This window comes from Ambystoma mexicanum, chromosome 12 (genome assembly GCF_040938575.1).
Source record: "Ambystoma mexicanum isolate Mex_15411 chromosome 12, UKY_AmexF1_1, whole genome shotgun sequence".
NCBI lineage: Eukaryota > Metazoa > Chordata > Amphibia > Caudata > Ambystomatidae > Ambystoma > Ambystoma mexicanum.
The window spans coordinates 799851204-799872873 of record NC_090936.1 but is presented as its reverse complement, the minus strand read 5'-3'; positions in this window follow the sequence as shown (position 1 = coordinate 799872873).

Genomic DNA, 21670 nt, shown 5'->3' with positions numbered 1-21670 from the left:
ATTAACAAGTATGGGCTTAGGTGGTGTCCCAATCCGTGTGCCGGGTTGCATTGGTTGCAGGAGGGACACATATAATACCGGGTGGATGTGTAGATTAGGTGGTAAATCCAGTTTCATGGCTGCTGGGTTGATAATTGCCTTAATAGTATAGGGTCCTAAGAATCTGGGATGAAAGTTCCGGGTTCCCTTGATGGGTACGAATTTAGCGGCTAACCAAACCTTGTCTCCTACTTGATAATCAGGGGCCTTTTTCCGGTGTTGGTTGGCGAATCTCTTTTGTTTTTCTTTAGCATGAATAAGGTGTTCCTTTGCCCTTTTGAAAGCCTGAGTAATGGTTGTGTGTAAAGTCTTTACCGCTGGCATTTCCAAGCTGGCTGGAAGGTCTAGTTCAGAGGTACGTGGATGTCTGCCATGAAGGGTGTAGAAGGGCGTTTGTCCCGTGCTTGAATGCAAAGATTTGCCATATGCATATTTGGCTATCCATAGTAGGTCTTTCCAATTCCTTTGTTCATGGTGCAGCATGCACCGTAAATATTGCTCGAGTGTCTGATTGGTTTTCTCGGTTTGGTCGTCCGTTTGGGGATGGTGACTGGTAGAAAGCCGAACGTCGATCTGCGCCGTTGCACAGCATTTTTTCCAGAAGTTTGAAACAAACTGGCTGCCTCGATCAGAGACCAGAACCGAAAGGAAGCCATGTAGCTTAACCACGCCCTCCAGGAACACTTTTGCTAAAGTGGCTGTGTCTGGTAGGCCTTTGAGAGGAATAAAATGGGCCATCTATCGAGAATAAGTCCACAACTACAAGGATGGTGTTGAACCCTTGGCTTGGAGGGAGATCAGTGATGAAGTCAAGGGAAAGAGTGTGCCATGGAACTGGAGGAATGTCCAATGGTTGTAGGAGACCAGATGGTTTTGGTTTATGTGATTTATTTTGTGCGCAGACACCACAGGACTGAATATACTGAATGATGTCCTTACGCCAGGTAGGCCACCAAAAGTTCTCTTTCATCTTAGCTAGGGTTTTGGCGATCCCAGGATGCCCTTCGATCAGTGAATCGTGATAGTTTGAAATAATATGCTGTTGTAATTCCTTCTTGGGTACATATAGGCGATCCCTAAAAAAGGGTAGGCGGTCCTTGATGGTATATTGTTCTCCTTGAGTTTGCCATGCGAGGTAGGCATCAGGATTCATTGTCAGTTGGATTTCTTTTCGTAGTTCTGCTTGTGTTAAGGTTGTCATGATACCCAAGAGTTTGTCTTCAGGTATAATAGGTACTGGAGTTGTATATACTATTTCATCTATGCCCATGCGAGATAAAGCATCCGCCTTTCTGTTTCTGACTCCTGGTCGAAATGTGATTACATAATCATATTCGGCGAAGAAAAGGGCCCAACGTAATTGGCGTGAGGACTGGGCCTTGGCTGTTTTGAGATATTGCAGGTTTCGGTGGTCTGTGATGACTGTAATGGTCTTCTGGCCCCCAGAAGGTAGTGCCTCCAGGCTTTAAAGGTGGATTTGATAGCCAGGAGTTCCTTGTCTGTGATGGCATAATTATACTCTGGAGGTGAGAACTTTTTTGACCAGAAGGCCACAGGATGTAGCTGGCTGGTTTCCGGGTCTCTCTGTGAAAAGACAGCCCCCATTGCGAGACTGGACGCATCAGTTTCAACAACATAAGGGAGATCTGGATGAGGATGTCGCAGGATTGGAGCAGAGGTAAACCTTCGTTTAAGTTCCTGAAAGGCTTCTTCTGCTTCTTCGGTCAAAGCAAACTTTTTATTGTTTTTTCGTAATAGTACTGTGATTGGGTGCACAACCTGAGAGAGGTCTGGGATGAACCGGCGGTAGAAGTTCGCAAAGCCCAGCATGCTTTGTACCCCTTTCAGAGACGTCGGTGAAGGCCATTTCAGAATGGCATCTACCTTGTGCATGTCCATTCTGATGCCTCCTGGAGTAAGGATAAAACCAAGAAATTCTACTTCGGTGACGTAAAAAAAGCATTTTTTAAGCTTTGCAAACAAGCAATGTTGACAGAGCTTGGTGAGGACTGAACGAACATGCCCGGCATGATCTTGTTCCGAGGCTGAGTATACTAAGATGTCGTCTATGTACACTAAGGTGCACACAACAAGTAACTCCCTTAAGACGTCATTCATGAAATATTGGAATGCCGCAGGAGCGTTGCATAACCCGAAGGGCATGACTTGATATTCAAACAAGCCGTACTTAGTACGGAAGGCGTTTTTCCATTCATCTCCTTTTCGGACTCGGACCAGGTGGTACGCTCCTCGAAGGCCCAATTTGGTATAAATCTGGGTATCTTTTACTTGGTCTAGCATCTCAGGGATAAGTGGCAAGGGGCAGCGGTTCTTCACAGTGATCTGGTTCAATGTGCGGTAGTCAATACAGGTTCTCAACTCCCCTTCCTTTTTTCGGTACCAAGAACAAAGGACTGGCTGTGGGGGACTTTGAAGGACGGATAAATCCATTTGCAAGGTACTGGTCTAAATAGGATTTCAAATGAAGGTTTTCTGGTTCTGTGAGCACGTAGATCCTGCCGCAAGGGATTTGTGCAACAGGAACAAGGTTGATCTGACAGTCATAGGGCCTGTGCGGCGGCAATGTATTGGCTTGGTCCTTTCGGTAAACATCCTGGAAATCATGGTATTCACTTGGCAAGGTATTAGTTGCTCCCAGGGTTGATACTGTTGCTCCGGGAGTCATGGGGATACAGACGTCGGGTTTCTCCTCTTGGTAATAGCAGGCAGGGGAGCAGTCACTGGGAAGGTTAATTTTTGTGCCCACCAGTCTCTCAAAGGGTTGTGAGCAACCAACCATGGCATCCCTAGTATTAGCCTGAACTGAGGTGCCTTGATGAGATCGAATAAAATAGACTCCCGATGTCCGTCCTGACTCAGCAAGGTTACCCTGGCTGTGCACTGGGTTACTGGTCCGGAAGCGATTTGTGTCCCATCCACGGTGGTTACCTTGTCCATAGCTGGTTTAGAACACAAAGGAAGCCCCCATCTCTGCTGCCAGTTCTTGATCAATATAATTTCCAACTGCTCCGTTATCGATGTATGCTTCAACGGCATGCATTCTTGACGACTGTTGGTGGTTAATTAAGATCACTGGTATTGCAAAGTGCAAGGTCAGCAACTCTTTCTTCTCACTCGACAAACTGACCTCTACGTTTGTTGAGCTTGGTAGTTTCCCGGTTCCTTAACTTCATCCTTCTCTGTGGCCCGACTCTTCTTCTTGGGGGTTCTACTGGACAGTCTTTCAGGAAATGTCCTGGTTTCCCACAATACAAACAAAGCTGTGTTGTCTTCTTTTGTTCTGCTCTTGTTTTGTTAATGGGGGCCGTATCCCTCCAATCTGCATGGGTTCTACAGCATTTTCAGGTACACGGGGTGTGTTTTCCCTTGGTCAAACATACACGGTCCGAGGGTCCGTCTTAGACCGGTCTGCCTTTCGGTCCTGCAACCGGTGGTCTAGCTGCACGACCATATTTATGAATTCTGCACAGTCTCTGGGTGGATCAACCACCTGGGCTAAGGCGTCCTTTAATTCACCTCGTAAGACTCGATGGAATAACGTGGTTCTTTTGTTTTCTGGCCACCTATCTTCGGCAACCAGTCTGTTGAAGTTAGCAATGTACGTTAACAAGGCCTGATTCCCCTGTCGGTTGGACAAGAGTTCATTGTTTACTGCTTGTTCCTGGGTGTGGCGAGCAAAAAGTTTTTCCATTTCTCTCTGGAACCCCCCAAAGTCATGTAATAGAGGATTGTCATGGGTAACCAACGGCACTGACCAATCTGCTGCACTACCACTCAGGTATGATAAGACAAAAGCTACCCGAGCTTGGTCATTTGGAAATGCTCCAGGCCTACAAAGAAAATGAAGGCGGCACTGATTGATGAATGCCGCATACTCCCGTGGGTCATGATCTGTACCGGAGTGGGTGGTATGGCGGGGTTTTGCATCATTGGATTGCTTCCAGGTAGAGGTGTCTGTCCTGCCTGTGATTGCAAGTATTGCCGGCTAATCTCTTCAGTGCGTTCTTTGGTCACTATTAGGTCTGGTAGGCTTTGTGTTCTGTTACGCTCACCTGGTATCCACAGGGACGCCACACAGCTGGGTTACTCACTGGTATGCTTCTCAGCTTTGCCCTGATGTGGTCTTCTGGGAAGGTTCTGCCTTGTGGTAGAATTAGGCATGCTCTCCGTCCTGCCTTCTTTGCAGGGGCGCATTGTCTTTCATGGGCGAGTGCGGTCCAGTTACTTCACTATGCCGGCCTGTTTGATATTGTTCAGGTAGGTCTTTTTGCTGTTCTTTAGTTTTGTTGGTATCCTGCATGCCTTTCTTTGTTTAAAATGTCTCTTTTTTCTCCCTTAGGTATGCAGAGCTTCAGCGCGGCGAACTGGCTTGGTTGAGCCCCGCTGGTAAATGATGGCGCATTAAGAGCGCTATGATGCAGTAAGTAAGCGCTATGCGCAGCGCTGCAAAGTCTTGCCTTTGCTAACCTGTGTTTTCCTTCCTTGCAGGTCACAGTGTTCTTCAGCGTGAGTGGAATGTCCGGGGTGGTGCCAGCTGAGAAGTGACCAGCCAGGTAAGCCTTTTGAGCAGTTCGTAATTTGTAAATGTCTCTACAGCTTTCTTTAATGTTGCCTCTATCTTCCTCTTTCAGGTCGTTCTGTCCAGGAGGCGTGCAGATTCGAGGAAGCTGTTCTCAGTAGCAGCGAGTGTTTAAATATCAAGACTGCAGGTAAGATGCTGCTGCTAATGATGTTCCTTTTGTCCCCTTGCAGGTTCTGCTTCTCCGAAGTTCGAGGGAATAGCTGGACACGGTGAGCGTCACGTTGCAAGCTGCAAAGTAACACGAAGCATGTTCTGCAGTCAGGGTGTGGTTTATATAGCCCAGGTAAAGTAGTGCCAGGGAAAGTAGTTCCAGGCCTGCCACACCCAAAACACTAGACCGCATAGCTTGGTTCTTAGGAACCAAGCTATGTGGCTGCCTCCATGTTGGCTGACAATACAATAAAGTAGTTCCCAAGCATATTGTTGTTCATGGAGTATGAGCTTGGCGCCATAGGCGCCAGGACTGGCCCCATGATGGCTTTTGAAGAGGATGCCAGGCTCTAGAGGCCCAAGTCCTGACTCCACCTGGCCAATGAGTTTGCCAGAGGGTGTTTTGGGCAAGGGTCGTGACACTGCCTTTTGCAATTGGCTAATAACATGTCTAATTTCATCAAAATGGCTTTTTAAGCTTTCAATTTTTTATCAGGACATCATCCACATAAACTATAGTTCCTCTTTACGCTGCATCAGGCATAGCATTCCTCAAAAATATGCCAAATTCACGCCCACTATTGACGTATCCGAATGGTGTTCTAACCCATGCGTATTGGGTCTTATCAAATGAAAATGAAAGACATTCTAAATCTCCTCTGCCAATGGCACACACCAATATCCAGATGTGAGATCTAATGTAGTAAACACTTTTGAGCCATGTACCTGAGCCAGGCCTTCATCAATGAATGGCAGTGGCCATCTAGACACCGGCACTCTTTTATTATATTTTTATTTAATTCTCTCAAATCTGCACACAAACGCCATTGACCATTTGGCTTTAACACACCCAAAATAGGTGTGTTGGATGTGCTATGAATAGGCCTGATAATTCCCAGAGACTCCAAATTTTGTATTATCTCTGCCAATGACTCTAAACATGCCAGCGGTAATCTGTACTGGCGCACAAATACTGGATTTCTACTACACCCTTCCGGTAATGTGGCAACATGTAAATTAGTTAGTCCGCAATCATATGCATCTTTTGCAAAGACATCTTTAAACTCCATAAATATTTTCCTCAATTCATTTTTATCTTCATGGCTATCGCATGTGTCTGCTGACAAAATCTGCTCCTCTACCATCTTTGAGAATTCTAGGAAATCCTCCAACTGTGTGGCTGTGTCTCTCTGTAAAGCTGCCACTTTTAAATATTTTGCCATATCAGCTTCCACTTCAATGGGCTGATTTTCTGTTTCATTTTCATTTAAGTCAAATACTATATAATCCTCTTGATGAGAGCACAATGTCTCATTTGAATCATAAGGGTACACAAATTGAATTTTAAAGATCCCTTTGGGCTGAGAATCCAGGTATTCTGGCAACACATCCCCTGCGTCTTTATACCTTTCAGGGATATTTCCAATTACCATGTAAATATAATGTGATTTTTGTATGGCCATTCCTAATGAAGAATTTTCCTCTAAATGAATATCCTGACACCCTTTATTATTCACCATAATGTTTACAGACCCTTTACCAACATCTAACATTGGAATGTATTCATAATTCAGACCTTGCTGTTTTATGGATTCATTCAAGCACACAAATCCATCAGAATCTTTCATCTGCTGTCCATTTTTGCACTTTAGCATTATTGCAACCTGCTTGGTGAATGCAGGAACAATAGTATCCTTCCTCACCTGCAGTTCAATTGCATATGGAACCAGCTGTGCGCAATGATAAGCCTTTCTTTTGTCTTCAAATTCAGGTGCGGGCCCACCTAGTCATGACCATATTTTTTGATTAAGGAAATCTAACAACATAATCATTCTGTGCATGATATCATTGCCCATGTAAAAGTCATTTTGTGTTCCTTTCACTATCCATACATTATGATAAATTGTCTTCTGCCCAATATTAATCTTTAGCATGCATCTGCCTGCAATTCGGTTTTCAAAGTCTGCACTGTCCAAACCAGAGACATATTGGTTTTTAATTCTAAATGTTGGGATTCCCTCCCTCTCCATTCTTTTCTGCAGTAATTTCTCATTAACAAAGCTTCTTTCCTGTTCAAGCGCTAATGTGGCTTTTATTACTTTAGAATGGTCATTTATACCAATTTGAACCCATGGTTGCTCATCTTCCATGTATATTTCAGCAAGAGTAGTAATGTGTTTTTCTGTGTCTGTTTTAGGAGTAGTCTTCTGTTTGCATTTCTTCTCTTTTAAATAGAAACGTAAAGTGTGCTCATCTATTTCAGTTTGCCATATTTTCCTAGGGTCTAAATAAATCTGCACAGATTGTTTCTCATTTTCACTTGGCATTTTATCTTGACACATCATGATAACAGTAACGCTAGGTATATAGCTATTCTGGAGGTATACCTCCACTGCATCATTCGTTTTGGCAACAGTGTGGCATTCATTTATATTATTGTTTGCTCCATTCACCTCATCTATGAGAGGAGACAATCTTTTCAGGCAATCTGTCCCATCAGAAATGGAATTTCACAAATAGATGTGATCAATACCTCCTGTTTCATTCTGTGTTTTCCTATCTTTATGTCAACTTCGGTAACACCTATAATAGGCACCTGCTCACCGTTAAAATTATGCACTGGACCTTCACTTTGCCTCACTGTGATCTGATTCTGTGGAGAACTCCCTTCATTGATAATTTTTATCAATTCTTTGGACATAATTGTGGCCTGTGCGCCAGTGTCAATCATCGCAAATGTATTGCACTTCTCTTCAACAGTGATGGGAGCATAACACCTGTCTTCAACTTCCTCTAATACACATACAAAGTGTGAATTCTTACTGATTTCAAGACTCACCTTTCTCAGGCCTTTTTCACTTTTGGCTAGGCACATTGGTAAATGGAAAGACATTTTTCACTTCTTTCTGTCAATTTCTGTGTGAGAGACTTTATTAATTTCCCCACATTCAGATGTCTTTTGGAGTGTGGCCGCTGTTCGCCCTTTCATCTGGGGACCATCAGAGTTCACACTACAACCCTCCAAATGAACTTGTGTAGAAACATTACTTGGTAATTGGACATTTTCTAATTCTGTGCGTTTGTCGTTATTTGGTCTGGTACCAGTCCTTTTAACTTCTTCAAAAATCTGTGGCTCAAAGTATTCTTCAGGTGATTGATCTGTACCCTCCTTTTGAGTATTTACTTTTCTGCCTGTGTTTGGTTTGTGTTTTGATTGCCCAGAGAAGGAGTTCTAGCATCCCCACTTACTCCCTGTTCACTGGTATTCCCCATGCATGAGTCATTTTTCTTAAATCTGTCTCTTTGTTCTTTTGGAATTTCAGTTTTCCATTTTTCATTTGTACACATTTCCACTGTTTGATTTAGCTCTAGGTTAAACCAAACTTCTTTTTTAGAAGTATTTGCACTTTCTGTTGCATGTTAATTTGTTGGTACTTTCATTTTTAAATCATTAGGCATCTCAGAGTCATTATCCAAAATCACATCAGGGCAATCTGTTTTCTTAGCACTGCAGGTATCATTAATACTTAGTCACTCGTCAGAAACCACCCGGTCAGTGCTATGGCCTTTTGCCCCCTCCTTTGATGACTGTTTTTGTGTTGTACAGAGCTTTCCTATTTGGTCAGCCAACATTTTCACTTGGGCCTCGAGACACTGGAATCTTTCCATTTCTCTAGAATACTCTCTCTGTGGCCTAGATCGATATTGGTTGTTTTCCCCCTGATTGAATCTATTCTGATACCTCTCAGGAGAATAATTTCTATTGGGATTGTTCCCGAACTCTTGATTGATATGTGTGGAGGGGAGCGAGGTGCACCCATTCTTTGGTTGCAGTTCCCTGGTGGTGGTGATTCATTGTATTGATGTGGAGAATAATTCATATTCTGCCTCATGTCCTGTCTCTCATTTTGTGGGTACTGACCCCTATGTTGATTCCCATTATCAGTAAATCGATCCACATATCGGGGTCTATCCTGATTACCATATATCATGGTGTTAGGGTCAAATCTGCTCTGTATCCCTAATGTCTGGTAGGGACCATTATTTCTTCGATCCTGGCTTTGCCTTTGGTTATTGTTCATACCTGAAATATCAGGCCGATATCCTGTCCGGGGCCTGTCTCCCAAGTACCTAGGGCTAATTTAGTTCTCTCTATTACTAGGATCATGTGATTGAAACGTTGGTGCAGGGAGTGGCAACCTTTGTTGATTACCCCTTTGTTCAGGTATCAAATTATTTTTACCTGGACTTTGAGCAGACTCAAGGGACATTTTAGCCGACCTGATCTCCATCACTGATGGTGAGGGTTCTTTAGATTTTGGTCTAGTGTCTTTCATTTGATCATTTTTTCTACCCTGACAATAGAGTACTTCATATAGTTTTGTGCTTTTGTGTACAATCCATTCAAGGGACTTGCCACAGTCAAATTAATGGACCAACTGTGATATGTCTTTCTGTAGCCCATAGAAGTAGGCAGTTTTAAACTCATTGGAATTGGGGTCAAAAGATACATCAAAACGAGAAAAAGCTCTTTTCAATTCTTGCAAAAATTGGCGAGGTGACGTATTAGGCCCAGCAGTAATTGTGTAAGCAACCCTTTTCGCTTCTTGCAATGATTGGAAAGGAGAAAAATGACGTCTAATCTCTTTATCAAACTCTGCCCATGTCATGTTCTGCTGTTCATTTAATCCTCTTATGATACTGGCTGTGGGAGCATCTAAAGTTAAGTGAAAATATTGCCTGTATTGTTCCTTAGGTATCTGGAGAGCTTCAAATATATCATGCACCGCTTCTAAGTGGTCCTCTATGCTGCATCCCCCTCCTTTTTAAATGGTTTGATCAGAGCTTTGATGGATTTCATTTTCTTTATGGGGGTACTCGTTGCTATGCACGGAATTGCACTACTTTGTGATTCAATCCTGGTTTCAGGTGTATGGGATTGGTGGCAGCCCCCAATGGGTGTGTCAAATCCCCCAAGGGCACTGCAACCAAGTTCATTCACTGGCCCAGTCACTGGGGCACTAGCTCTCTGTGTAGAAACAAAATTGACCTCAACTTCATTAAATGTGGGGCCCTGCCGTCTATCCTGGGACCTGGAAATGCATATTTGCTGTTCCAAATCCTTGCATTTTTTAAAGAGCCTCTCTGCCTCCTTATGCAAATAGTTGTTTTCATCACTCATCTTATTAATTACCTCCTGCATATCACCCGTTTGCATTTGGCATTCATTGAATTCTTTGTTTCTCTTGTCTCTTTCTTGAAACATTTTAATAATTTCCTGTTCAGCATTTTGAAGATCACTTTCTTTTTCACAATGTTCTCTTTGCAAAATCTGCATTTCCAAAACAACCTCATCTTTGTCTTGTCTAATATGGTCTACCAACGCTTTCAAATGTATCAATTCTTGTTCACTATCCTCAAACTGTTTCTTACTTTTAGACAATTGAATTTCAAGATCACTACATTTTGACTGCATGTCTTTTTGACATACCTCAAATTCTGCTCTTAACAGCTCCTCTTTTTCACTTGCCCCATCCATATCAGCTTTTAACCTGCTAATCAGCTTGGTATCATGTTCTAGCATTCGCAGGGCCTATTTAGGATAAACCATATTTTGGCACATAGGTGTATCAGACAGTCTTTCTCTGCATGTTTATCAGATGCATTTAGTAGTCTCAACAGGCAGACCTGAATTATGCTGCCTTATGCAAAAATGCTGTCTTATGGTTCTTTCTGTACTTCACCATAGTACTAATGCCATTCTGTGGCATTATTTGATGACCATGCCCCATGTGCATATAACTTTGCCTCTAGATATTGGACTAGCTCTGGGAATGTGGCTTCGATTTGAGACATTCTAAAATTCACTTTTAGTGTCACACTGCTATCATGAAATGGGTTCCCTCTAATGCACATATGGTAGTGTGAGACATACTTGCCACGACCTGGCGGTGCTCTATAATCACTTTCCCGGCCAACGCACCATATATGTTGGATATTTTGTATAAATTTGGGGTTTGGCAGTATTTTCTTACCGCCAAAATATGAACGGTACATTGGTAATACCTATCCTCGTGTTTAGATCGGGTTTGGCCTCACATCATTCTAGTGACCATACTTTGTTACACTATATTGGAGAATTTAGTGATATGTACTATTGGCGGTATTTTGTGGTAGTAAATGACTTAGTGGTGAGCATAATTTTCCTTCCCTGCATTATAACCCCATCATACACAAACCCTTCCTTTCTATTAAAATACCTCCTAGTGATCTATAGAGGGCCTTGGACCTACACACAAGGGAACCAACAATTTTATGTATAGTGCCACCTACAGCCTGTGGCCGGTATCACTGATTTATTTACACCAATGATCTATGCGCCCGTAGGCATCATTACTGGTTCATAGACCCCCAGTAATCTATGGGTTATATTAAAATCCCCCAAACAACATGCAAGGGGGAACATACACATATACCTATTTATAACCGCTTATTCTGTTTGTTATTCTATCTGCATGGGCAAATTGGAAAATGTATTACCAAAGTACACACATCTTCCCCATGTCCGCATATGCAATTCCCAAAGCAATAAAAACTTGGAACCATTTGTTTTTATATTATATTGCAGACAATTACAATTTCATGATACAAATCTTACCAGGTACATTTCAGCATTACCTGTAATACAATAAGAAGAGAAAAAACAACAGATACAGTGCAAATAAACCCTTTTTTAAAAATAGGCATCACCTTTTATGATTCTAAACATGGCAAATGAAAATGCAGGATATTTTCTTTTGCTTAGCTACCCTGACTGCCTGGTATTTTTAGATCAGACATTCGTCAAACAACAGCACATGATAACCTCACTTCAACTTTGGATGCTTACCAAAGATTTGTAGTTCTCTCCCCTAGACGACCTTATTTCACCCGCCTCAGAAGAACAGGACCAGTCAGCATGAATTGCCTCTGTAATCTTGGATGTTTGAAGTGCGCAGCTAAAACATAGCGTTCTCAAGCCAGCGCTAAGTGAGACCAGGCACGTCTGTCTCAGAGCCCAGTCATCCCGAACTCCCCTCTCCCTTTGACCTTGTTCCCCCAGCAGAGCTCTGCACCTACCCATTTTGCCTACGTAATCCATCTGCAGATACTCTGAAGCATCACCCTTCACTTCTGTACAATGGGCCCTTTACCCAGGGAGCAACTGTATCTAATATCATTTCCTGGTATGAAGGCTCTCTGCTTGCTGCAAACACAGAAAGAGAAGGAAGAAAAAAAAACTCCAGTGCACGTTTGAAAAACAAATTTCAGAATATGTATTTTCACCTCATTTTGTACATGGAGATTACATTATAATGTTAATGAGTTAGCACTAGTGATTAGTATTTGTTAATTAAATCAGTCAGTTATAAAAATAATGTAGTCTCCTATGCATGAGGTATTCCAGAGAAGAGAAAAACAATGTGGTGCACTTTCACTCTTTTGCAGCTTCACATTGAGTTTTTTTTTCATTATAAATCCTGTACCTTGCATTTCTCCAGCCATATACTTACATGTTATACTGGCAACATAGAACTGGCTATATGTGTGTGCCACATTATTGCTGGCAACAAAATGCCATCACATTCAGTAAAGTGCTACACACTCCAAGGCGCTATATATTACTACAAGCCTCTTGGTGCAATTACGCACTGCAAGGTGTGTTTCTGCACTTTGCAAAGCGCATTCCTGGATTTATAAATGTGATGTGCTTTGCAATTCGCAGAAAGTAAACACATTCCGAGCTTCCAAGTTCGGAACAGACACAGTTCTTACATTTGTTTAAAGTGGGGCAGCAACCGTATGAACTGCTGTTGTCCTACTAAGATTTCAAGCCTTCAAACAGAGATAGAAACTATTATTTTCTTTGTTCTCAAGCACTTGCCCTTTGTAGTAGCCACACCATGAGGTGAGCACCAAGCACCGATGTGGTTGTTTGGATCCTGTCTTAAATTAGTTATCAGGTCCCTACACTCATACATGCAAGAGGGTACACCCAAGCATCATTTGCACAGGAAAACATTTCACTGGAAAGGCAAACTTCACCATTGTGAATTAGAAGAAATTAGTTTTTCTGAAAATCTGGCATCTAAAAATGGCACATCCTCTGTGCTGCTTTGCGGTGCATGCTTTCTGCGAATTGGCCCTTAATCTGGAATTATGGATTGACAACAGCCACACAGCCAGAGTGTTTCAAGCTTGATTAAATATATGTTTTTCTAAATCAACTGTGGGATGCTTTAATCAGACACGCCTTTAGCATTTCCCTGTACAGCTGAGCATTGCACATCATGCATGCACTTTATTCACACGCCCATATTAACGTCTTATCATTTAATTGCACTCCTTGGAAATTGCCTCTTATTGTTTTGTTGGCAGAATCACAAGAAGAGATGTCGGTGGTTTGGTCGTCAGGGGCATAGAACCTGTGGGATTCCTTTTTCTCTACAAGAAGTTAAATTGATTTTTGCATGACTCTTCTCCAGGGCAAGAGTTCACCGTGCCAGGATGTATGCAAGCAATCTCCACACATTGATAATGTTTTAATGCTTTAATTTATCAAGGAGATTTGACACTGAAACAAAGATAAATGTAAGCAATTGAGTTCAATGGAGTTTATTATCATGAAGCAATTTCGAAATCGTAATGTATTACCTCCAATAAGCAAAAGAGCCTGTGTGATGGATGAGCATAACACATGCTGCATTAATAGGGTATTGGTATGCTACATATGAATTGGAACAGACACAGTGTCTGCATATACCGCCTAGCTGTTTCATAGCTGCAGTGAGGTTTCCATTCATATCTTTTTACAATTATCATATTTCTTAACAGGCATGAGGGGGGGCAAGGATTTTGGGCACATATGTTGGGTGATGGTATTTCTCTTTTGCTACACAAAAGCCAATCCTGAGAATGATCTCCTGTGGATGCTTGGGAGCAGATTCCAGAGGCGGGCTTTCATTGAAACATCCATATCATTCAGTATACATTAATGCAAGTGAATAATGATCTGAAAAGTTGCCATAGGCCCGGGGTCTGCAGCTGCAGTTATTTGATTGCACCATTTCCATTTACTTATTTATTTACATTTTTAAAGACTCACACAGCCCACAGGCATCGAGGCGCTGTTACAGGAATTGTTTTTGGCTTTGTTGTGTAATTATTTTTTTGTTGTTGTTCTCGTTTTAGTTGCGTATTTATAACGCGCTTAAACACCCAGAAGTTTTCTAAGTGCGGACCCAGGCATCTAACCTGTGTTGCTTCGTGTCGTCTTGCTTCCAAGGCGGGCACGTTTCTGCTGAGCTATCCTCCCGGATTTATGACCAGGTAATATGCAGAATACTGTACTATCGCTGGAATAATACATTCCTCAAAGTTCTGCGACAGTATCAATCTCTCACCATGCTGCCTTGTGCTTTATACAGCACGGGAATACTCCGTGCTTTGAATATCCTCATAACGTACTTTTTGGAGTTATACCAATTAGATGTAATACCTAATCAAAGTTTTTTTTAAAAAACACCTTTTCTTTCGTCAGTTTTCAAAATAGAAATGTAGTGAAATATGTTGCAATTGAATGCTGTGGACTGACTAGCATGTTGGTACTCCCCAAGTGCTATCAGTTCGATGCTCCCACTTTTGTTTAACTTATATTTCTTAATGAAAATGTAACAGTTAATACCTGTGATTCCTGTTCATCAAGTAAAATGGCCTTTCAGGAGAGGGCATACATGTGTTTCTGGGTTGTGCAGACCAGTTATGTGTCCCAGAAGCTTGGATGAGCCCTGGGACGGAACAAGGGATGGTCCAGATAAGGAGGAGAGATGGACATCAGTTGGGGTGAGGGCTAAGCATCCGGTAGGGGATGGATGTCCTTCAGATAAGCAGGAATGGGACTCAGAAGAGGGACAGACCTGGGTGTCAGATGAAAACGGTGGTGGACATAAGGAGAAAAACAGCAATGTGCCTACGATGGGGTGCAGGGATGGGTCTCATTTGTGGAGACGGGATGGGCTTCTAATTGGTTGAATGGTTGAAACCTGGTTTCAGGGTCTCATGCAGGAAGCAGGGAAGGGCAGGTACATAACAGCTAAGGGTGTCAGGTAAGGATAGAGGATAAGCCTCTGGTGAGGAGCATGGAATGCCATCTGGGCAGAGCATTGATGAATTTTAGATATGGAGTGGGCATGGCCTTAAAAAGGGATCGGGATTGGCCGCCGACATACAGCCATGGTGAGTCTCGGATGCCAAATTGAGATGGGCAGAATAGGGGTGGAGCATAGTTGAGGAAAGAAGAATGTTTGTCTATCTTGGTTGGAGAGAACAGTGAAGTCATGTCTCTCCTGCACAATGCAATGATGTGAGAGTTAGCCATAATCTGCTTGTTCTGACATCATTACTGGAGGGCGATAAGAAGATTGCCATATTTATGGTTTATTCATTACTTGCTATTATACAATTATAGTGTATTTGCTTTTCCCTGGTGGGAGTGAAAACAGACTTAATGAGACAGCATGGCATAGAGCGATATCGGAAGACCGAAACTCCAATAAGGCACAGCTACTTCAAACATAGTGCAAGAGTGCATTTTGAGCTATGTGGGGGTCACAGTGCTTAATTTGTGAGGGTGTTTGCAGGGCTGAGCACAACACTTATTTCTGAGCTCCGGCCCTTATTGTCTCAGACTCAGCTACATTATGTTGTTATGCTTTGGCATAATTTGGTGGCCTGGTCAAAGAACATTTCCACCATTTATTCAGATCATCCTACTGGTATATCAAATTGGTGAAGAGGAGGCTATGAGGCGGATCCTTTTGTGTAACTTGTATTGGAACTGCAACAACCTTGCAGCCAAGAACTTCATGGACCAGTTACTGGAAGAGGTCGACGCTGCAATGATTGATTACTCCAACTTGAATGTGATCTTATGTGGGGACCTAAACATTCACTGTTTCAATAACTGTGGGGCTCTCATAAATTTCTATGCGAGCAATCTACAAGAAGCTGAAAAACGAGGCCTGTCATTTACGAAGGAGTTCCAGCTGAGAAATATCTCATTACTAAATGGCATTACACCGGGGGACATCCCACCAAATCCAACCTGGAAGAGAGGGACCGTTTCTCATATCTTAGACTACTTTCTTGCCTCCGACAGCCTTCATTGTAGAGTAGTGGCCATGACGATCATGGAAACTCCACAGAGTGACCACAATATGATGAAATTAACACTTGAACTGGGTAGGACATCAAAGTCCTCGCTAGATGGGGATGCCTTGGAAGTACAGCCTGGAAGAAACAGAGTAAGATTACTGAGGGAAAATGTATCAACATTATCTAAAATTCTAAGAGACAATGGCAGGCCGGAAGACATAGATTACACGCTGCCCTTGGCCATCTTTAGCGAAAAATCAGGCCCAGGAAGATCAAATGGCTTTTGCCACAAATACACTTTCAACCATGAGGTTGCCACAAGAAAAAGGAATCTAAAAAAAGTTGCAAAGTGCGCTGAAGAAAAATCCTTCCCTGGCATCACTTGTGGCCGTCAAGAAAATGAGGACTGCATACAATAATTGGTTAAGACAGCATAGGCAATCTCTATTGCAATCGAATGCCAAACATATGCTGGAATTAGTTGCATCTAAAAGCTCTAGTGAAATGTGGCAAATTTTTAACATGCTAGACGCCCCTCAACAGAGTCTCATTTCCAATCCTATTCCTGCGAAGGACTGGATGGACCATTTCTACAAGCTCTTCTCAAAGCCTACCCTGCAAGCCTCAAAGGCTGTAGAAAACTCTTGCTCAAACTGGGAGTTTGAAACTGAAAGGGAAGATATCCTTGCCCTAATTAAATCGTCCAACAATTCCAGAGCGGCGGGTCCTGATGGCCTCACAAATCTGTCATTAAAACAATATCATGAGGAATGGGCAACTTTCTTACACCAACTTTTTCTACTGGTGAAAATAAAACACTGTATCCCGGCCACCTGGACGAAATCCATCATTGTACCGATCTTCAAGAAGGGTGATAGGTCTGTGGCCGCAAATTACAGACCTATCGCCCTCTTGGATGTTATTGGCAAACTTTTTGCGGCCCTGATCTTGAATCACCTTACGGTCTGGAGCTGGGTATCAAAACATTGAGATGGCTGGCAAGCAGGGTTTGAAAAGGGAATCGGAACATTGTTAAACCTCTTTCTGATAAATTACCTGAAACTGAAAACGGTAAAAAAGAACAGTAAAAACGTATACCTCGCATCAGTGGACTTGTCTCAAGCCTTTGATTCAGTAAATCGAGAGAAACTTTGGCAGAAGCTAAAAGTCTGGGGGTGCCCCACTGACATACGCGAGGCTATGGAGGCCCTTCATAACAACACAAGCATTCAAATCAAGCTGAACCAAAAGGAAGACCTGTCGAACTCCATCAAAACAGGAGTGGGCCTCAAGCAAGGGTGTCGACTAGCCCCAGCCATCTTTAAAATATACATCTCAGACATAGGTGACGCCTTTACGGAAATTAGATGCTTCCCCCCTTGTATTGCAGTCTCCCCAATGAATCGTTTATTGTACGCAGATGATGTCATTCTTCTAGATGAAACTCCAATCGGGCTCCAGCGCCAATTGAATGCCCTACATCTCTTTTTATCTTCCAATGACCTAAGAGTAAACGCCACCAAATCAATGGTGCTTACCTTGGGGAAGACAAGACGCAACCTTATGAAGTTTAAGGGTTGGCACATAAATGGTGACCAGATCCGAGAGACATCAGAATTGCTTTATTTAGGCATCCCAATCAACGCAAGCTATAGTGAAGCTCCAAGAGAAACAGCGCTAAGGCGCAAATTGAAGATGCTGACAGCCCAGGCAAGACTGATCAAATGCAGATATTGTAAATTTACATTGATACCTTTGCTCCGTTTTTACACCATGAAGGTAGTCCCCATTGTGGCCGATGGGGCTGAGTGCTCTCTTCAGATGAGCTGGAAGATATGGCAAATCTTAGAGGGCCTATTTCGGAGAGCTGTACCTGACCTCCCTAACTGTATACCTGTGGCTGTAATAAGAAAAGAGTTTGGACTGACTTCTCTCATCACTTACGTCAGCTGGAAAACTCTATCTTTCTATCGCAAATGCTTACTGCCTCCACCAGATAGCGGTTTTGGACTGTTGGGCCAAGCACTGAAGTCAGAAAGAGAGCCTTTACTTGTTGAATGGAACACCAAATGTTTGAGCCTGTTGGACTCAATAGACTCTACTGCGAAACTACTTATTGAAAACCCAGATCTTGTAAAGAAACGGCTTTATGAGTATGATTGGATCGAGTCCTCAGTGCTGGCGCAGTCATCTAAACTCTATGTCAAATACTGCGTTGCTTTGAACAAGCGAGGCCAAACTCCGCTGTATCTAAGTAAGTTTCCTTCGGCCGAGTTGCGACAGCATTTTCTCAGACTTCGCTTCAATATCTTTCCGACCAAAGAAATTCTTGAAGCAAGAAAACAGAAAAGTACGAGAGACTATAAATGTCGACTCTGTGGTCATCCAATGGAAACACTTCGCCATCTCATCATGAGTTGTCAGGGCATCATGGACATTCGTTGCAATCTACTGGGGAGATTTTTTGTAAACAATCGAACTTCAACAAAGAAAGATGTTTGGTTACAGCTGCTACAGGGCTCAAGGTTATCTATAACGTTTGCCCTGTTAGAGATGGTATCAATCATCTTTAAAAAACTTGATGGAGAAAGGTGAGAAAGAAAGTTTATTTCTGCATAACAAGACTGATAGAAGCTGCCAACTGTGGCTGAACTGGTTCTTCCCTCTTCTCCTTTTTACCCATTTTTTTCTAATTCCTTTTATTTTTCTCCCCTTTTCCTTTTTCCTTTTCACAGCAATTGACTGAAATAATTGTATCATATGTCTTCAGAACTATGGAATGTTTGACATTTTTTTTGGTTATATATTTTCTTTTTTTATCTCATTTTTCTTTTTTTCCATGTTGAATTTGAACTGTAAATGGTAAAAAGCTTCTTTTGAAGCTAACACTAATAAAAAAAAAAAAATGCTTTGGCAACTTAAATTCAGCCTTAGTCACACCACATGCAACAACAGCATGAGCCACATCCCTGATGCTGTCCTAGTTATTGCGTTTCATGAATAACACTATTTAGGGTGCCAGTGCGTGACGATGGTAGTGGCTATGTCAGCACACTGCCATAGTCAGCCTTGCTGACTAGCAACACTGATGCAGAAGGCCAGGTGGCTTTGGTGGGTGGTGTGTGCCGCCATGGTACCAGGTGCAGCTCACTAGTTCAGAAGCCATGCTGGCATGCAAATGTATATGTGCCAGTTTCAGTATGACGAGCGTTGCTGCGCCTCTGCATCTTGGGCTACTCCACATGCACGTTAAGTGCCTAGAAAATATTTGGGCCCTGGCACCTATTTATTTACAAATGAAGCACTGATGGGGGATATAAAACACGATAGCATCAACATCTTTCAAAGAAACTCTGAATATCAAGGTTCTGATGTACCAGGAAACTGGATGATGTGCCATCCATTTTAATGCCACAGGAAAAGTAAGAACCCATATTTCTTTCACTGTGCCAGATATTTTTGTGAATTGTTTGCAGGAATTAGACCCATTACAGATCCCTGGCCCCTGTAAAATGGCACATGCCCCAGTATTCTTATGTGTGAGGCTTAAAACACATGACAGCCTATCTCTAATTAGTTTGTATTTGTGTTAATTAGGCCACACATAACGCTTTGTGTACCACCCTTTTCAGATAAAACAGAGTTTTATTTGATGTAAATTTGTGAAATAAGATGAATTAATTAATTACATTTTTGGTAACTCTCTAGTATGCTGCCTCGTGTCAATTTCGGGCCCTGCCTGCTCTTCTTGCTCTCCTACTGGACAATCCTGTCTAAACACAGGTAAATATGTCCTTCTTTGGAAATCACTAGGCACTCACACGAACAATGATCTAGAATGTGTGCCCCCAATGGGCCCTCATTTATGTAATTTGCATAAAGGTTTCTTTGGACCAACACCCTGCCTGTTTGCTGTGCTGTGATCCAGTTTTGTTGGGTTCAGTCGTGGAGCCATAAAGTGCCTTTTTCTGCAGCATCCTGAATGCATGTGCAAGATAGCACTAATTCTGCCCATAATATTATGAGGACTATTTCTTGTGACCTGTAACAATCTTGGAGGCATGTTGAAGTCATTAAGGTTCATAACAAATTAGAGCTCAAGGAGTACATCAGCAACAGTGGCATAAAGCCCTTGGGCCAGAAATCCTTCCCTTGCATATGAGGATTTTTAATAATGGGATTTGTAAAGAACTAATGTCTAAGGCAGGCATCTCAGTGCTGAAATTTGTCAGAAAAAATAACAATTAAAAGAGTTTAATGAGGTAGGACATGGTTATCAGTTTCTTGCGAAAAGAAGTGTATCAATCCTAAGAGCCTTAGGAGGCATGGTTGTCCATACCATGTCGCCTGGACCTGAAAAGCAGAGCCCATTCTGTTTTTGTGAATCACCCACGCTACCATGACAAGGAAAAACTTAATCCAGAGGTAGATGTTAGATGATCTGTCTTGTTAGAGCCCAGGTTGATGGGGGGGGGTGGTAGTGATTTAGAACAATGGTGGACCTGGATTCGATCAAACTGTGGATGGCCTTGATCTTCTCCACGAAGAAAGATTACAGACCAAAACCTGGATAGTATGGGCCCGGTTAGCATATGAGTAGGACTATTAAGCTGTATGAGAATGTGGGGCAATACCTACGTTTAGTTATCCACACTAAGTATATGTGCATTACAATATGCTTCTTTTCCTCCATAATGAATACTTTGTATTTTTTACAAAGAGATTTTAATGATGTTTGTGAGAAAGTCCGGTTTTTCTTCCACTTCCTATATGTGGCCCTAACGTTAGATCTGAAGAGACAGAAATCTGAAGAATACCAGTTCAGATTCATTTTGGTACTCGAGGTACGCTTTGTTTTATTAGGAGTTATGGTGTCAATGTCTGTGGTTAGCAAAACATTGTAGACTTCATTGCTTTCTCCCTGCTGACTCCCCCTGCCCCTCCCCTCTTGTTTGTTGGCTGTCTGTCGTCTTTCTGTACGCTATGAGGCCCAAGGGTTTGTGGTACATTATAAAAATTGAAATAAATAAATACATTGAAACCAACAGAGTCCGGGTGCTATAAATTAAAGTCAATGATTTGCAGCATGGTACAAAGCCTGAATAGTACCTGTCAGAGCAAAGATACCATTTGTTATGATTGCTAATAAATTTAAGCAAAACCAAAAGGTGACCAAAAGGTAAATCGGCCTGCATATTCACATATGCAGGCCGATTCATGGAATTAATGTGTGCTGAAATTTTTAGCGCAAGCGTGCGAAAGCGTGCGAATCGCAGTGCCAGTGCGAAAATCGCAGCGAAACCCGCGCACAGCGATTCATGGAAGTCTGTGTGCATGTAAATCCCAGGATGTGCGCCAAAATTCTGCGTGGCGCACGCTGGCACACACGTCTCCAAACAGCGTGCGCTACGCGCACAGCGAAATCGCACATAGCGCGGCGCTCACAACAAAAGTAGGAGGAACAGAGGGCGTGACACGCGGAATGGAGAACAACGCGTGAAAATGTGGGCGTATGGGGGAAGTACAGGAGGCAAATGCGCGGAACGCCCACACGCATGTTCAAAACATGTATTCATGGATTCGAACAGGGTTAACGCGTGCGCCAAAAAAGACGCGCTAATCCAGAAACACGTACGCCAGCAGGAAGCAGGCGTACGTGGACCCGCGCAGCATAAAAGTGTGCGC